Source organism: Spea bombifrons, chromosome 2 (genome assembly GCF_027358695.1).
Source record: "Spea bombifrons isolate aSpeBom1 chromosome 2, aSpeBom1.2.pri, whole genome shotgun sequence".
NCBI classification, from domain to species: Eukaryota; Metazoa; Chordata; class Amphibia; order Anura; family Pelobatidae; genus Spea; species Spea bombifrons.
In genome coordinates, this window is record NC_071088.1 from 82,620,410 (window position 1) to 82,636,145 (window position 15,736).

The following is a 15,736-nucleotide window of genomic DNA, read 5'->3' on the forward strand; positions in this document are numbered from 1 at the left end:
AATAAGTGAGTGTGGACATCTCATGTGGAGTAAAGCTATGGTAAGAATGAGGGAAGACTGTGCTCATTCTGACAGTCTCTTTGTAATCTGCAGATTCGGTGAGGTAAGTACTTTTGTTTTTTGGGAGGATGTGACTGCATGCTAGGGAGTGCAGGGGTAGGGGCAAGCAAATGCTTGTCCAGGGTACAATCAATATTAAAGACCACCTTGGTGACTTCTATTTCCCTTTAAAATGTCCCAGACCTTTACGTATTAACACGTATTATTATTTTTTTCTATGTGTGTCTAAAGCCAAAAGTATAATACCAGCTGCAATGTTATAGAAAGCTAAACATCTACAGCAGTATATAAATGTACTAGACATTACAGGGTAACATTATTACATACCTTCCTAGAACTGTTGTAGTGGTTTGTTAATGTAACTTTGATTTATAACGTAAAGTTATCTCATCCAGTAAAAAGAAGTGCTAACAATATAATTTGCAATAAATTATAGATGGTGATCTGTACAGAGTAGTCTGTATATTCATTCAGATTAGTTAGCACTAAGTCTGTTTTGACGTCTACATAATAAAGAGTGGATATTTCCATAAAAGGTCTCGCTTAATTAATTTTTCCACTGAAGTTGCATGGCCTATAACTAAGCGAGGCACATTGTCATTTCCTGCTTGTTTTATCCACAGTATTTGCATTTATCTCATTGTCTTCAGGAAAGTTTTGATTAGCGAGATAAGATGGTATGAAAGCAAATGTGCATTTGTGCATTCGGGAGAACATGAAAATGAACATGAATGTTGTGTTTTCATTGATGAAACCGAAAAACAAACAAACCAATATGTCGTACACGAAGACAACACAAAGAATCTTTGTTCCTTCGTGTTAGTCTTATATATATATATATATATATATATATATATATATATATATATACACTAGGCTAGCCTATAAATTAGGACAAAATCCCTAAATATCTCCTAGCTAGTCTCCCTGGTCCCTTCCCCCCCATATAAGTCACTGTCTCTAGCATATCTTAAGTCTTCTGTAGTATAGTAGGGGTTAATACAGGAATATGTAAGCTACATACCGCTGGAGCAGCAAATAGCTATGTGGCCCTATCAGCAAACAGCCTGTCCCAATTAGAACAATGAGGAATGGAAAGACAAAACCTGTAAATTAGGGACTTTTCCATGAAAATTAGCTTGAATGGCAATCTGAGTTTTGAGGTATGTCTGCCTGTCTATCAAAACAGTATGCATACATACATTTCAGTGTGTATTAAACAATATAGTTTCTCTTATAGGGAAACTCCCACTGTAGACTTTGTTAATTTAATTTAGCAAAATGTATTTCTGTTTTAAAACAATTATAGTTTGCATATAATACAACGTTTCTGATTACTGCTATATATTTACAAAGGCTTTTTATGCCACTTTTTGGTAAACAACAGAGCTTTCTGGTTCTGATTACCCTGAGGAACCTCCAGACACCTGATGGTCCATTGGGGAAGGAACCATTAGCATCAAAAGGAAGCTAAAATGTCACTGACAACATTATTGACTACAATGACGACTAAACTACAAGGATGGACCCAAATATAAAACATTATTATATTGTGATTAATATAGCTCTATCATATTCCACAGCCCTGTACAATGAAACATTTTATATTTTTAAACTTCTGAATATTCATATTTTCGTATCTGTACAGGCCTCTGTGCTGGTAAAGGTTAAAATGCTAACTTTGTCGTACATCATTCTTGCTATCAAACATTTGACTTCACTTTACGACTTCTAGTCATGTATACAAAATACTGAGAATGTAAAGAATCTGGCACAGAGCACTGGATTTTAATTTTGTTTCTCTGTTAAGTCTCCATTTCCTTGTATGGTGACCAAACAAGGAAGCACTGTGCTGTTTTCTACTTAAAAGATGAATGCTTCATTCAAGGGCACTTACAAAGTTAGTGACAATCTGGGTATGGCAGGAAATTACAAGAAAACAAAATCTTACATTTTATGGATAGTGGCTACATTATCTATGATTCTAGTTACATTTGTCTTATACCAGAATTGTATTAATCAAATCGCAAATATCAATATATATATATATATATATATATATATATATGTAAAATACGAAGCAGAAGGCTGTGTCAATAACAAATGTGCATTATAGATAACATGACACTCTCTGTACTGTCATCACAGTACATGTTTTGGAAGAGACAATCCAGGCAACTACAAGGTACGTAGACTGAGCACATTTGTGCGGGACATTTTTCTAAACCTCATATAAAATATCTGATATTTGAATACAGTTTTCTTATTTCTTATATATATATAAAGGTTACAATTGCACACCGACCACTATTTTGCTGCCCGGTGCCAAGTAGCTGCCGCAATAAATCATATAAATTCCAATAATAGTTACCGGCACTCCTGGGACTTCTATAAATGATCACACGAAAACTCCAATTTTCTGGTCAACGTTTCATTATATTATAAATATAAAGGTAAGTAAGTGAATAAAAAAATTCATAAACTCATGAAATCACATAAATCAGTGCCAACCCATTCAGTGTAAAGAATAAATAATAAAGTGATAAAAATGATATAACTATAAAATATACATGATTATTATCTAATTGTGTCTATACTTTCAAAGCTAGGATTCTGCCTAATGATGTTCACCATTTTATTTGAAAACACCTAATAACCACTACCAATTAAAATAATGCACTACATAACATAATGCGTGATTGCTTGAAGTATATTGAACCATTATATAGCCATCAATCTAAATCGCAAACCCCTTAATATGAAGAAAGATCTTACCCCATGTTTTCTATTAATGGATAGGTAACTTAATATTATAGAAACAAAGAAAATGATATTTTCTTGTTTAGCCCACCTGGTGTCATGGTTTTTAAGTGAATTATCCAAAATGTCTCACGCTGTAATAGAATTTTTCCTCTATCCCCCCCCTCTTCTAGATTCGGGTATATGGTCAATTGCTATAAAGCGGAGAGATGTCAATGGATGTTGCTTATCAAGAAAGTGTCTAGTTACTGGTTTGTCCGAGGCCCCATCTCTATATGCCACCCTAATACTAGAGCGATGTCCCCTAATTCTTTCTCCTAGTGTATTTTCTGTCTTTCCAACATACGACAATCCACATGGACATTGTATTGTATAGATTACGTACATTGTTTTGCATGTAATCCTATATCTGATGTTAAATATCTTTCCTGTGTGTGGATGAGCAAACGTCTTACTCGGTGTCATGTGACTGCATGTAACACACCCTAAACATTGCACACTACCATAGTTACCATATTTTTTACTTTTATTGGTATAACTATCTACTGGGTCAACGTGAACCAACAAATCTCTTAGGTTTTTATTACGGCTATAGCTGATCACTGGTCTGTGGCGAAACGTTGTGGGAAGTGTGTTATCTTTAGCTAGCATGTTCCAATTTCTATGGATACTGTTAGTCAGCTCATGACTACTGGTATTATATGTGGTCGTACAATACAGTTTAGAATTCTCTGTTGTCACCTTCTCCTTGGGACCTAATCTGGCCTTTATCAAAGATTTTTGTATAAGGTCCTGTGTATAACCCCTTGCCAGAAATTTACGTTGCATTTGTTCCAATTGTTTCTCTGTGTTGGTAACATCTGAATTATTTCGTAACACTCTCAAAAATTGTGAATATGGTAATGACCGAATTAAATGTATAGGATGTGCACTATTGGCATGTAAGATAGTGTTACGATCAGTAGGTTTAGTATACAATGTATAGTTTAGAACATTATTTGCAACGTAAATTTCCAAATCCAGATATTGGATCTTAGTTTTATGTATCTGGGAGGTAACTTTAATCGGAGTAGGTAAATCGTTGATATATTCCACAAATATCTCTGTACCTTTCCATATAATGAGGATATCGTCGATATACCAAAAATATCTGACAATATTCTCCTTATATTTGTCCAACCAATATTGTTTCTCCACCCAAAAACATAGGCATTAGCATACATGGGAGCCATAGCTGCTCCCATGGATGTGCCCGATAGTTGCATGAACCAGTCAGTTTCAAACCTAAAATAATTATTGTAAAGTTAATGTTAGCAATTCCAAGACAAATTCCAGAGGAGGTCCTTTATAATGTGGTGATTTTGACAAAAGGTTTCGCATTGCTTCAACCCCTTCTTCGTGGGGGATTACAGTATAAAGGCTACTAATATCCATGGATATTAGGACTATTTCATCCGTATTCATATCCATTTGGTCCAAATGACTGATCAGAGTATTTGTATCCCTCAGAATCGTTGGTATGGCTTCTACCGATTCTTTAAATTGAAAATCTAGCCATTTCGCCACCGGTTATAAGATTCCTCCAATAGCTGAAACTATTGGTCTCCCTGGTGGTTGCTGTAAATTTTTGTGAATCTTTGGTAGCGTATAAAGCACTGGTATTCTTGGATGAGTAATAAGTAAAAAATTGCATTCATCCATTGTAATGTACCTCCTATACAACCCCTGCTTCAAAACGTCCTCCAATTTATGTCGTATTGTTTTAGTAGGATCCTCTTGGATTTGTTTATATGTTGTTTTATCCGATAATTGAGATCGTATTTCTGTGGCATAATCTAAATAATTTTGAATTACAATGCCACCTCCTTTGTCCGCAGAACGGATTGCTATGGTGGTATCTTTTCTCAAGTTGTCTAATGCTAACTGTTCCTTTCTTGTTAAATTATGTTGAAATGGGTTCAGTGGATGTATTTTTTCAGTTCCTTCCTCTTTTACTGTATTCAGAAACGTTTTAATTGTAGGTTGTACTGGAGGTGGATCAAATGTGCTCTTGGGTTTAAATCTTATTCCTTTATTATCATCTTGATTTTGAACTCGTTCTTTATTTGTGTAAAAATATTCTTTTAACCTCATGCTACAGCCAAATTGGTATAATTTCACTTGAAAATTAAACAGATTCATATTTTGAGTGGGAACAAATGAAAGACCTTTCGACACAAGGTTCTGTTCTTCCTTATTCAGGACGCGACTTGAAAGATTATATATAGGCATTATCTCCTGCGTGGGGGGCGCAGGAGATAATGCCTATATATATTACAGTATGAGACATTTTGGATAATTCACTTAAAAACCATAACGCCAGGTGGGCTAAACGAGAAAATATAATTTTCTTCGTTTCTATAATATTAAGTTACCTATCCATTAATAGAAAATATGGGGTAAGATCTTTCTTCATATTAAGGGGGCTTGCTATTTAGATTGATGGCTCTTTGTATACCCATTTGAATTTTTGTAACTAATATAGTACATAATGGTTCAATATACTTCACGCAATCATGCATTATGTTATGTAGTGCATTATTTTAATTGGTAGTGGTTATTAGGTGTTTTAAAATAAAATGGTGAACATCATTAGGCAGAATCCTAGCTTTGAAAGTATGGACACAATTAGATAATCATGTATATTTTATATAATTTTTATCACTTTATTATTTATTCTTTACACTGAATGGGTTGGCACTGATTTATGTGATTTCATGAGCTTATGAATTTTTTTATTCACTTACTTACCTTTATATTTATAATATAATGAAGGATAATGATGATTGGCTATTAATAAGATATACAACACGATGTTTACACAAAACACTTTTAAATCATTATACATATTTGCCCTAAGATATCTGTTAATATATGAATAACAGTTGTTTTGTATACACGAGTATAACACTACACATAATAATACAAGGGCACATTATAGAGGTTCACATATCGGCATATTAGACACGCATTATAAAGATTCATTGCATCTTAGATGTAAATGTTGCCATAACTACCCAGCGCTCAGACTATACGTCTGAGTCTCGGATGCATTGGTGACATCACGCACATGCGCACTTGGGAGTTAGACACGCCGAGTTTGGACACTTCGAGCACTACAGGTGTGGTAAGTTCTGTTAATTAGTTTATGGTATTTAGTATAAATACGATTTGCATTCCTTTTCTGTCATGTCCTGATGAAAGTCTACAAATAAAAAAGACTGAAACGTTGACCAGAAAATTGGAGTTTTCGTGTGATTATTTATAGAAGTCCCAGGAGTGCCGGTAACTATTATTGGAATTTATATATATATATATATACACACACACATACAGTAGATATATAGATATAGATTTATATATCTATCAGTTTTGTTTTGTGGGATTTCACATTAATTAACAGAAAAGCATGAGGATACTCAACCTATCTCAACCTATATTTCAGAATATAGAAAACTACATAGGCAGCTTTAACACACATAACATTTTTTTAAATTCCCTCTCAGACTAATCAGCTATACAAATTTACTAGAAGTTTAAGGAAATCTACCATGCTTAATCTGTCTGTTAAAGGTGGTTTGTCAAGGAAGTGAATAATCAACATATCCTGCTGAATTTCTCAGATAAAAAATTAAAAACACAAGCATGTTTAGTATATTCTTACCCAAGAACATAAAAAAGGAATGGAGGGGGGCCTATTTTGAAATTAAAATTAAATATATAAAAAAGCACCTTTAAATATGAGTTTAATTGTCTTTCTGATTCCATTGATTCTGTCATTATGACTGTTTATGTACACGATGATGTATACAGAGTGATGTGGGTATATGAAAGGGTTTTCATTAATGAATTAACTAATTGTGTTTACTGAATGCTTCCGCATACTAAGGAAAGGGAAAAGAGAATGATTTTTGGCCACGTCATTTCAATGACCGGCACATAGGCTAGTATCATAATTTTGGGTTTAAAACATTAGTTAACAGCATGGCATCCTTGGTTCTTTTGGTATTAGCCAAGCATTGTCAATGACAATGCTGACACGACTATATTAATAATGAGAGTATCTGTATAATATCCATTGAATAGTGATTGTGAATTTCAAAATTCAAAATGCCATCTTGAATAGCTGGAAAATTAGAGAGCTGCTCAGAGTTTATAATACCCAACCACAATCCGGATAAAAAAATTATTATTTATATATATTGGACTCTGTTAGCCCGTACACATCTACAACATATCAAGTTGGATATGGAGTCAATCTGAACTTCTCACATATAACCATCATTTATTGCAAGCAAAGTGAAAAGTGCAGATGTCTGTGTTAAAACAACAAGAAGCTTTTTACAACAGGTTTATCTGACTTAACATCCTTATATGCCATGAGGATTGATGAACAATGTCCTCAGATGCAGTCAAATCTGTTTTTCCTATATAAAAAACACCACAAGGACAAGTGATCATCTAAATCGCATGATTTGTGGTACATGTTTTCCTGTGTATAATTTTAAAGCGTTATCCACTTAGTGGATGAGAAAAGTGGGTAGCCAACACCATTTGTTAGCAAGTGGTAAGCAACCTCGGTAAGCAACATAGCCATGAAAAAGTAGATAGGACTCACCAATAGGATTTAACGTAGTGATGGGCTTAGCAATATATAGTGTTCCGAACCAAAAGATCCCAGTCTATGTCGTCCATTCAGTGTTCAGGCATCTTTGATATACCGTATTCAAAGCAGATTGTGTCATGGTATGTGATTTAAAAAAATTCTCACGTTAAACAAAAAGCCATGTTATCATTCAAGGCTAAAAGAGGAAAATCATTATAAAGTGATGTTTTTTTGTGTGAAACCTCAAAAGAATGCATTAAGGACAATTATTAATTTGCATTCCATATATAAAATATATATGATTCTATATTTTCCCTTTGACAATTGATTTTGGAAAAAAGTTTCAAGATCTGAAAAGATTTTTGCAAGTGTACTGACTAGACTTGTGCTTTTGGATTCTTAGAACTTTATTTTTAAAGAAATTTGCTAATTTCGTGCAAGAATCACAGATAAACAACACGTAAACAACACGAATGGCAAAATCTCTGTTTTCCCATTCCTTTCCCATGTCTTGCCGCCATTACAACCCATTTGACGCTCTTTGATGAGGTTAAGTGTGAAAGGACTAGGTGTAGGGTGGTGCATATAAATGACTAATACGTAGGAGACCAAAAAAATTTTTTTCCCTTACTTTTTCACTCTGACCAATCCGAATGTTCAAAAGGAAGGAACAAACCTTACATAGATAAGTGTGTTGACACCATCTTAACTTGTCAGTAGTAGTTACAGACTGATAACAGTTGGACTGTGAGACAGTCAGTGGCTGAGATTGATGTAGTGCAGAAAATGTACTGGGTTTTGGTGGAGAATTTGTAGTGAACTGTATATTAGTTTGTTATTGATATACAGGAAGCATAGCAGACATTTTTTCCATTTATTTTAGGGATGCTTTTCCATTTTAAAATATATCTTGTGGACAACATAAAATAATAAATCATTAAAAATATTAGTGACAAATAAAACCTCTAGTTTTTGGACAACACAAAACCATTATTTATTGACAAATAGTTGTGACAAGTAAGACAGGGCACAAGACTGTGCACATCATTGATTACTATTGCTAACAAATTAGGCGAGGCAGGGCAGGGGACTGTGCAATGCGCGCGCCCCCAGTGCTCAAACATGATCTGAATGTCAGATTCCCACCTCTCTGTTTTTTAATGATGTTGTCTCCAAAACTGCACAGCCTCTGTGGCTGCACCAATACGAAGAGTGGGCTCCAAACTGCACCAACTCAAATTCCAACCCCTCCAGTCCCATTTCAAAGACCAGAAAATGCAACAACGCTGACCCATCCTTGCGGATCAAAAACGCACCCATTTTGAAAACAAATTAAACTTCTAAAAGTAAGAACAGGAGATAGAACACCCTATAAGAAGGCACAAATCATTAAAACTGCCCCTTGAAGAAAAACCATAAAAAAATTATAGCACTCTGGATGTATCTTTAACAAATGGAATGCCAATTTCACATCTGCCTCAGCCTTCTTTACCAACTCAACCACCTGATCAAATGATGCATGGAAGACTGAGAACAACTTCATGTCAATGTCATCATTAACTGATGACCCACAAGGATAAGACAAATGGTAAATCGTACAAAATGTTCCGGCCTCTTTCTTAGGAATTGCCCCAATGGCAAAATGCACAGATTAGGTGGCGATGCAACATCAAATGGCCCTACCATCCACCACACCTGTGTGGTGTTTAAACCAAATATAAAAATATATCTCACTGAGGTTCGTCTACTTTAACAGATATTTAATAAGAGACAAAAACACAGTAACATACAATAAATGAGTGACAGCCCAACATACAATGCAACACTTTCCAAGACTAACCTGCAACCTAAAAGTCCAACATAACCCAGCACACCACCGATTACCCCATCCATGCAGGATGGTGGGCAGAGAGAAACTGAACTAAGATTTTGCATTCAACAGGCATATTGAATCACTGTAGGTGTGCCCTCGTTAACATATCAAAAGACATGTGATACGGGAAGCATTCAACTGCCAAAAACATTGACCACAATACTTATGTCACCACATTCCCCCACTTTATTTTCTCTTGTGTTGCACATTTTCTAAGTATTCCCCCTCTAATGCAGAAAGCCTAGTGGGAGCGAAAAACCCTTTGGGTAAAAATTCAGCCCACCGTCCCTCCGGAATAAATTCCCTCAGCGACATGAGTTTTCCTGCAATGTATTTTACAATACCCGTGACCCACAAATTACAGTACATTTATTATACAAAGCATAGGCATAAATTAAATGAAGTGATGGTAATGAAGTGGTGGTCCAGGATTATAACTGTAAACTCTTTCATGGTTCTATGGATTTAAAAGAATAAAATAAATATTAAAATCAAAAAGTTATATTGTCTTTTTGGCAATCCCTCTTTTGGCCATCAAAATAAACTATTGCCAGAACCCATTCTCCTCAGTTTTGCCAGTAACTAATTACTTTATGTTGGGATGCACATATATTTCAGCATCCCACTCGCCCCCTTTAAAAAAACTTTTAACATTTAACCTAAACCATGATTTTTTTCTCTTTACAATAATACAATTTGATACAGTGTATACTTATCCACTGGTCCATCACCACTGTCTCTTAAGCTCTGAGATGTCCTGTAAGATCAAAAAATAATTGTTGTGGGGTAGAGTGGGGTTGATGGCAGGGTTAGTGTCTAGGTTGAGACCCAAAGAGAAGTTGATCTGCTGGGTTTGTTCTGTGTTGTGGAGATTGTTGTTCAAAATATTCTTCACAACCAGGCAATACTTCGCTCATATAACTTTGTGACCCTGAGCTGAAGGAACAATCAGATAATCCATCATCTAAGTCAGATGCAGGCACTGCCAATAATTCTGACTTCTTATGCTCTTCTTCCTCTTTCTTGATCCCCCTTTTTAACTCCCTAGCCTGTTCTCCCAATGTTTCTACACCACCCCTCATTCTCTCAGTTTGTTGTCTTGGTTCCCTATAGTTACTGGCCCCTTCTTTCCTCCTCCAATTATTTTGCCTTGTGCCATTTCTCTGAGGATCCCTCCATCTCTGATTTCTCCAGTTACCCTCTCTCTCTCTTTTAATGTCCCAGTTATTATCTTGCCAGTAGTAGTTGTACCTTTGTGGCTCATCCCATCTCTGTTTCCCCAAATTATTACCTATCCTTCTGGTATTCCAATTATTACTCCCCCAGTATCTATTGTCTTTCTCTGGCTCCTCCCATCTCAGATTTTTAAATTTATCTTCTTTTTCATTTCTCCTCCAATTATCACTCTCCCTGTTTCTTCCATTATTATTACAGTCTCCAAATCTCTGGTTTCTCCAATTATTTCCTTCTTTCCTCCTCCAATTCTGACTAAATCTATGTCTATTTCCCTGAAGCTCCTCCCATTGCCGATTTCTCCAAATTATTCTCCTTGCATTTCATATCTCTAGGTTCTCTTTGAAACCGTCTCACTGCTGAGACAACAAACGCATGTTCAGTGTGAAGATGATCAATCCACCACTTGTCTGCTCTAGTTAGCAGCAGTTCTAGGTCTGTGGGCCTTTGGTCAAACAGCCTCACAAACTCCTGACATTCATGGGGTAGAGCATCCAACACTCTGGATATATGTGCTGGTGAACCCAACTCCATTGGCTGCTGTGGCTGACGCAGTGTAGACCAGAATAATATCCGCTGAGCTACTTCTCTAGGACCATCTGTTTGTCTCATTGTAATGTCGGCTAATTCTTTCTGTACACTGAGTAAATAGAATTGTTTTGCTGCAATTCTTCCTGCCTGTTTAGACACACTGCCATTAAATCCCAGTAAAATACTAGCTATGGGACCCATAGCATACTCTAACAGCTCCGTCCATTCCTCTAATTTAAGGCCTCCTTTACTAGCTCTCTCAGCTCCCCTCTGAAACCAATGTGTAAAATTGTTAAAATCATTGGTTGGCATGTTTCCCCACCATTTTTGGAAACTATCCTTCTCAGCCATAGACAAAGGATGTGTCTGGGTAGAAAAACCTATTGGCATTTGTTGCACATTAAAATTTTCTGAGACAATTATTGGGGCTTGTGGAAGATTAAGTCTTGGGCTATTATGTTATCTTCCCTTGGGTTTTCAGGTTTTATTTTATTTTTATACTCCATTACCATGTTCTGGAGTTCAGTGATTTTAACCAAATATGTATCCCTCTGTTCCTCTATGTCTTTTAATTCCTTTTGTAAGTTATCCACGATAGTGGTGGTCTTTAAGGCAGCTAGCATAATGCAGTCCTTTTCATTTTGTGCTTCCTCCATTTTGCCTGCTAATTCCATATTCTCTTTTTTTAATTTCTGTACCATTTCTGCCAAACCTCCAATTGTAGACAGTACAGATTGTGCAATTAAACATTTTCTTTTCTTAGCACTTAGCTTTGCTTTAATAATGTTTGTTAAAACATCCATAAATCCTTCATATTTCCCACAGTTTGAATCTGTTGGTTCTGGGAGCATGTATGGACCATTATGCTTTTGAATATAATTTCTAAAATAATTGTGCACTTCTACAGAAAAATAGTTAGCACCTGGGAATGCCATTGTAAAATACTGTTAATCTTCAAAAACAAATTCAAATGAAACCCCCTTTAAATAGTGCAGACAATGGTAACAATGCTTATAGGTAACAAAGGCGAATACAGAAAAGTTCCCTTTTGATGGCCTATCCTGAAATGAGAAACAAAGAAAATGGTGAGAAAACCAAACAAAACCCCCCACCCCACACAATTCAATTCACCATGAGGCAAAGGGTTTTTGTATTCAACTAGGCCTCACACATGCACCAGGCCTACCCCACGATCAATGGCAAAGATATTAAAACTGGTGTATAAAGAAAAAATTACAAATAAAATTGCTACTAAAATTATGCACAAATGTAAGAACGAAATAAGACACCATTTGCAATAAAGATGTTGAAGATATCTCCACAGTGAGGGATACTGTCTTACTATCACCAGGCCTCATACACAAATCAGGCCAAGATTTCAAACAAACAAAACATCAACAAGATTATGCACAATATATATTAAAATCAGTAATTACACCCCTGTCTTATGAAAATGCTGCACTAAAAATGCAATTTAGTCACCGGCCTCATAAATATCTGCTGTAGAAGTCTGATATTCGTGGTCGCCAAATGTGGTGTTTAAACCAAATATAAAAATATATCTCACTGAGGTTCGTCTACTTTAACAGATATTTAATAAGAGACAAAAACACAGTAACATACAATAAATGAGTGACAGCCCAACATACAATGCAACACTTTCCAAGACTAACCTGCAACCTAAAGGTCCAACATAACCCAGCACACCACCGATTACCCCATCCATGCAGGATGGTGGGCAGAGAGAAACTGAACTAAGATTTTGCATTCAACAGGCATATTGAATCACTGTAGGTGTGCCCTCGTTAACATATCAAAATACATGTAATACAGGAAGAGTTCAACTGGCTAAAACATTGACCACAATACTTATGTCACCACAACCTGCACTTCTTTAAACAACCCCTCCATCGCCACTTCTGGGAATGCTAACACAGATCTCAAATTCCTGTGACAAAACCCATCGAGCGGAGGTGCTGGTGGCAGGTTTTAAAGCTTTTTTCGATTTGTGGGGCAAGGTGGAAAGGGGGTTTCAGGTGTGGGGAAAGTATGGCTCCCACAGGGAGGGGCTCCTCCGTCGGCTCTAAGGGTAGCTGCAGCCGCTATGCCCAATGAGCTGGTGAGATGGCCACATCTGAGGCAGACAGTAAGCGGTCTTACCAGAACTCCTATGTGTCATTCTCTTCAAAGCAGGCCTCATCCCCACCACGCAACTCTGCTCACAGCCTCCTTTGTTGCTCTAGCTGGGCCCCTCCTCTGTTCTTTCTGCCTCTTCTTGAGACCCTTTCCACTAAACTGCGCTGCTCCATGGGCTTCAAAATGTATGCATCCATTTCTGTTTAAAAGAAAGATGCATGGATTCGGCTGTATTTATGTGAAATATGCACATATTTGGAAGGATGGGGCTGAAGATATATGTGCTGCAATGAGCTTGCCATGTGGTTCCAGTTGGACTGGTGTTTGAATCCAGCGTGAATTAAAAGGCCTGGATTCTGAGGAGTGATAAGGCCAGCCTGTAAGATCCGAAGCTACTTGACTACACCAAATGCAACAGTCAAAGAAAGGCACTCAGGATTATTTACAGGCCACACCCTGTGTATAAAGACAGGTACAGCATTGGTAGCCCAAATAAAAGCACCACTGTCCACTTCCCCACTCTGGGTGATGCAGCAAACTGATTAGCCTTCCAATGACAGTGCATCCCGGAATGTACAAGATGTCTCTATAATAAACTGCCTGAGGTGAGATTGTTCCATTCTGTTTATCATCACATAGACGCACAGTTTATACTACTCCTGAAATATACTGCTGCCAACGTTGTGTCTACTACCTACCCATACTTAAGAGGTGCTTGGAGTGTTTATAGCATGTGGAGTTGTTTTTCATGGAGTGAGATTGCTACATACATTTGCTGATTTTGTAGAAGCATTGAGATTAATCATTGATTTAAAAAAAAAAAACATTTGGATATTACCGTATTGGCCCGATTATAGGCCGCACCCGATTAAAGGCTGCACCCTTATAGTTTGGTGCTATTTTAAAGGAAAAAATATTTTTCAAGGAAAAATACACAGTGGAATGGAAAAACAGTATTTAACCTAATGAACAGGAATACATGTGTTTTAACATTTTTGATATCTATTAAGCAGTTGGTTAGTTGTGTTAACAAGCAATTTAACAGGTGTACCTAATAAAGTGGCTGGTGAGTGTAGTTTAACATAGCAATTCAATTTCCTATACCCCATGATTCACCATAAGATTTGATATTGGTGTTACAACCCTTGGGGATGTGGGATTTGCTCCTCTTGCAACTACTTAATGTTGTGACCTTTGACTCTTGGAACAGGGAGACCATGGTCTCCCCAGGCCAAGTTGCGCCATCAGGAGTTAAAGGGGCGTGCAAGTGAGTCTATAGAGTCGCTTGCACGTCCCTTTAACTCCTGATGGGAAACTTGGCCTGTCTCCCCTCTATAAGAGTTAAAGGTCTTTAACTCCTGGCGGCGAACCTCCGAAAGGGGAAATCCGTCGGTTCGCCCTGCAGGCGACCTATAGAGTCGGTCGCATGGCCCTTTAACTCCTGACGCGGAACTTGGCCTGGGGAGACTGTTGGTTGGAGTCGCTTGTACAGTCTTTTAAAATCCTGGTGCCGCATTTTGGCTCCAAGAGTTAAAGGTCCGTACGAACATTTTTTTCCTGCTCTCCTCCGATGTGGCGACCCTCTCCTTGTCAAGAGGACCTCCTCTGTGAGCCCCGTCCCCTTGAACGTCGCGTCTTCAAAGTGGCAGCCTGGCCACGAAGTTTAAAGCAGTCATCTTGCGGCTGTGAGACCGCCTCCACCGGCTGCCTAATGAAGTTAAAGCGGCCGGCTGTAAAACGGCAGCTGGTTTGAACTTCGCGGCAAATTTTCCCTTATCCCTGTCCGGCCCTGTTTATAATGCGGACACAGATCTATGCATTTTACTTTTTTCAATTATGTAGTTAAACATTTTGACCAAAGCTATTTTTTTAAATTTCTCTTAAACAGGATGAAATAAATTAAAATAGATTACAATACAGCTATTAAATAAATAGCTATAAATCCATTTTTGTGTTTAGACTTCCTGGTCCATAAAAGGAGGGGCCTTTGATTCCTAGAAGGCATACAACATAACAGCTGCTGAGGTAAACTATTATGCTCTGTAAGACATAGTGGAAAACTTTCAGTACCTTGTTGTTTCTGTTACAGCAAGGCCTACATTTCTAAATGTAGCAATTAGAAGCACAGAAAAGGATGGCTCTCCAATTCGACAGCAACATGAAATATCATAATATAGCCTTTTATTTCAACAGGAATAAAAATAATCTTTACTTTATCTTTAATTTAAGTTTGTTTTCCTTTGTTGCTAGCATGCCATGAGTCACACGCGACAGCATCTGCGATCTGAAACCCTTATGTGCTTCATTTTATATTTGTTTTGTATCAAGTAAGTAAGATAAAGCAAATGAAGACATGATATACCATCTAAACATGAGCAATATCAGTTTTTAGAAATAATAAAAACGTTTTATGATTGGCAGTATTTGCTAGGTATGTCTTTATTATCGTTGACTCCCAATTTGCGCAATAAATTCCATAGATAAAGTTTAGAATGGCA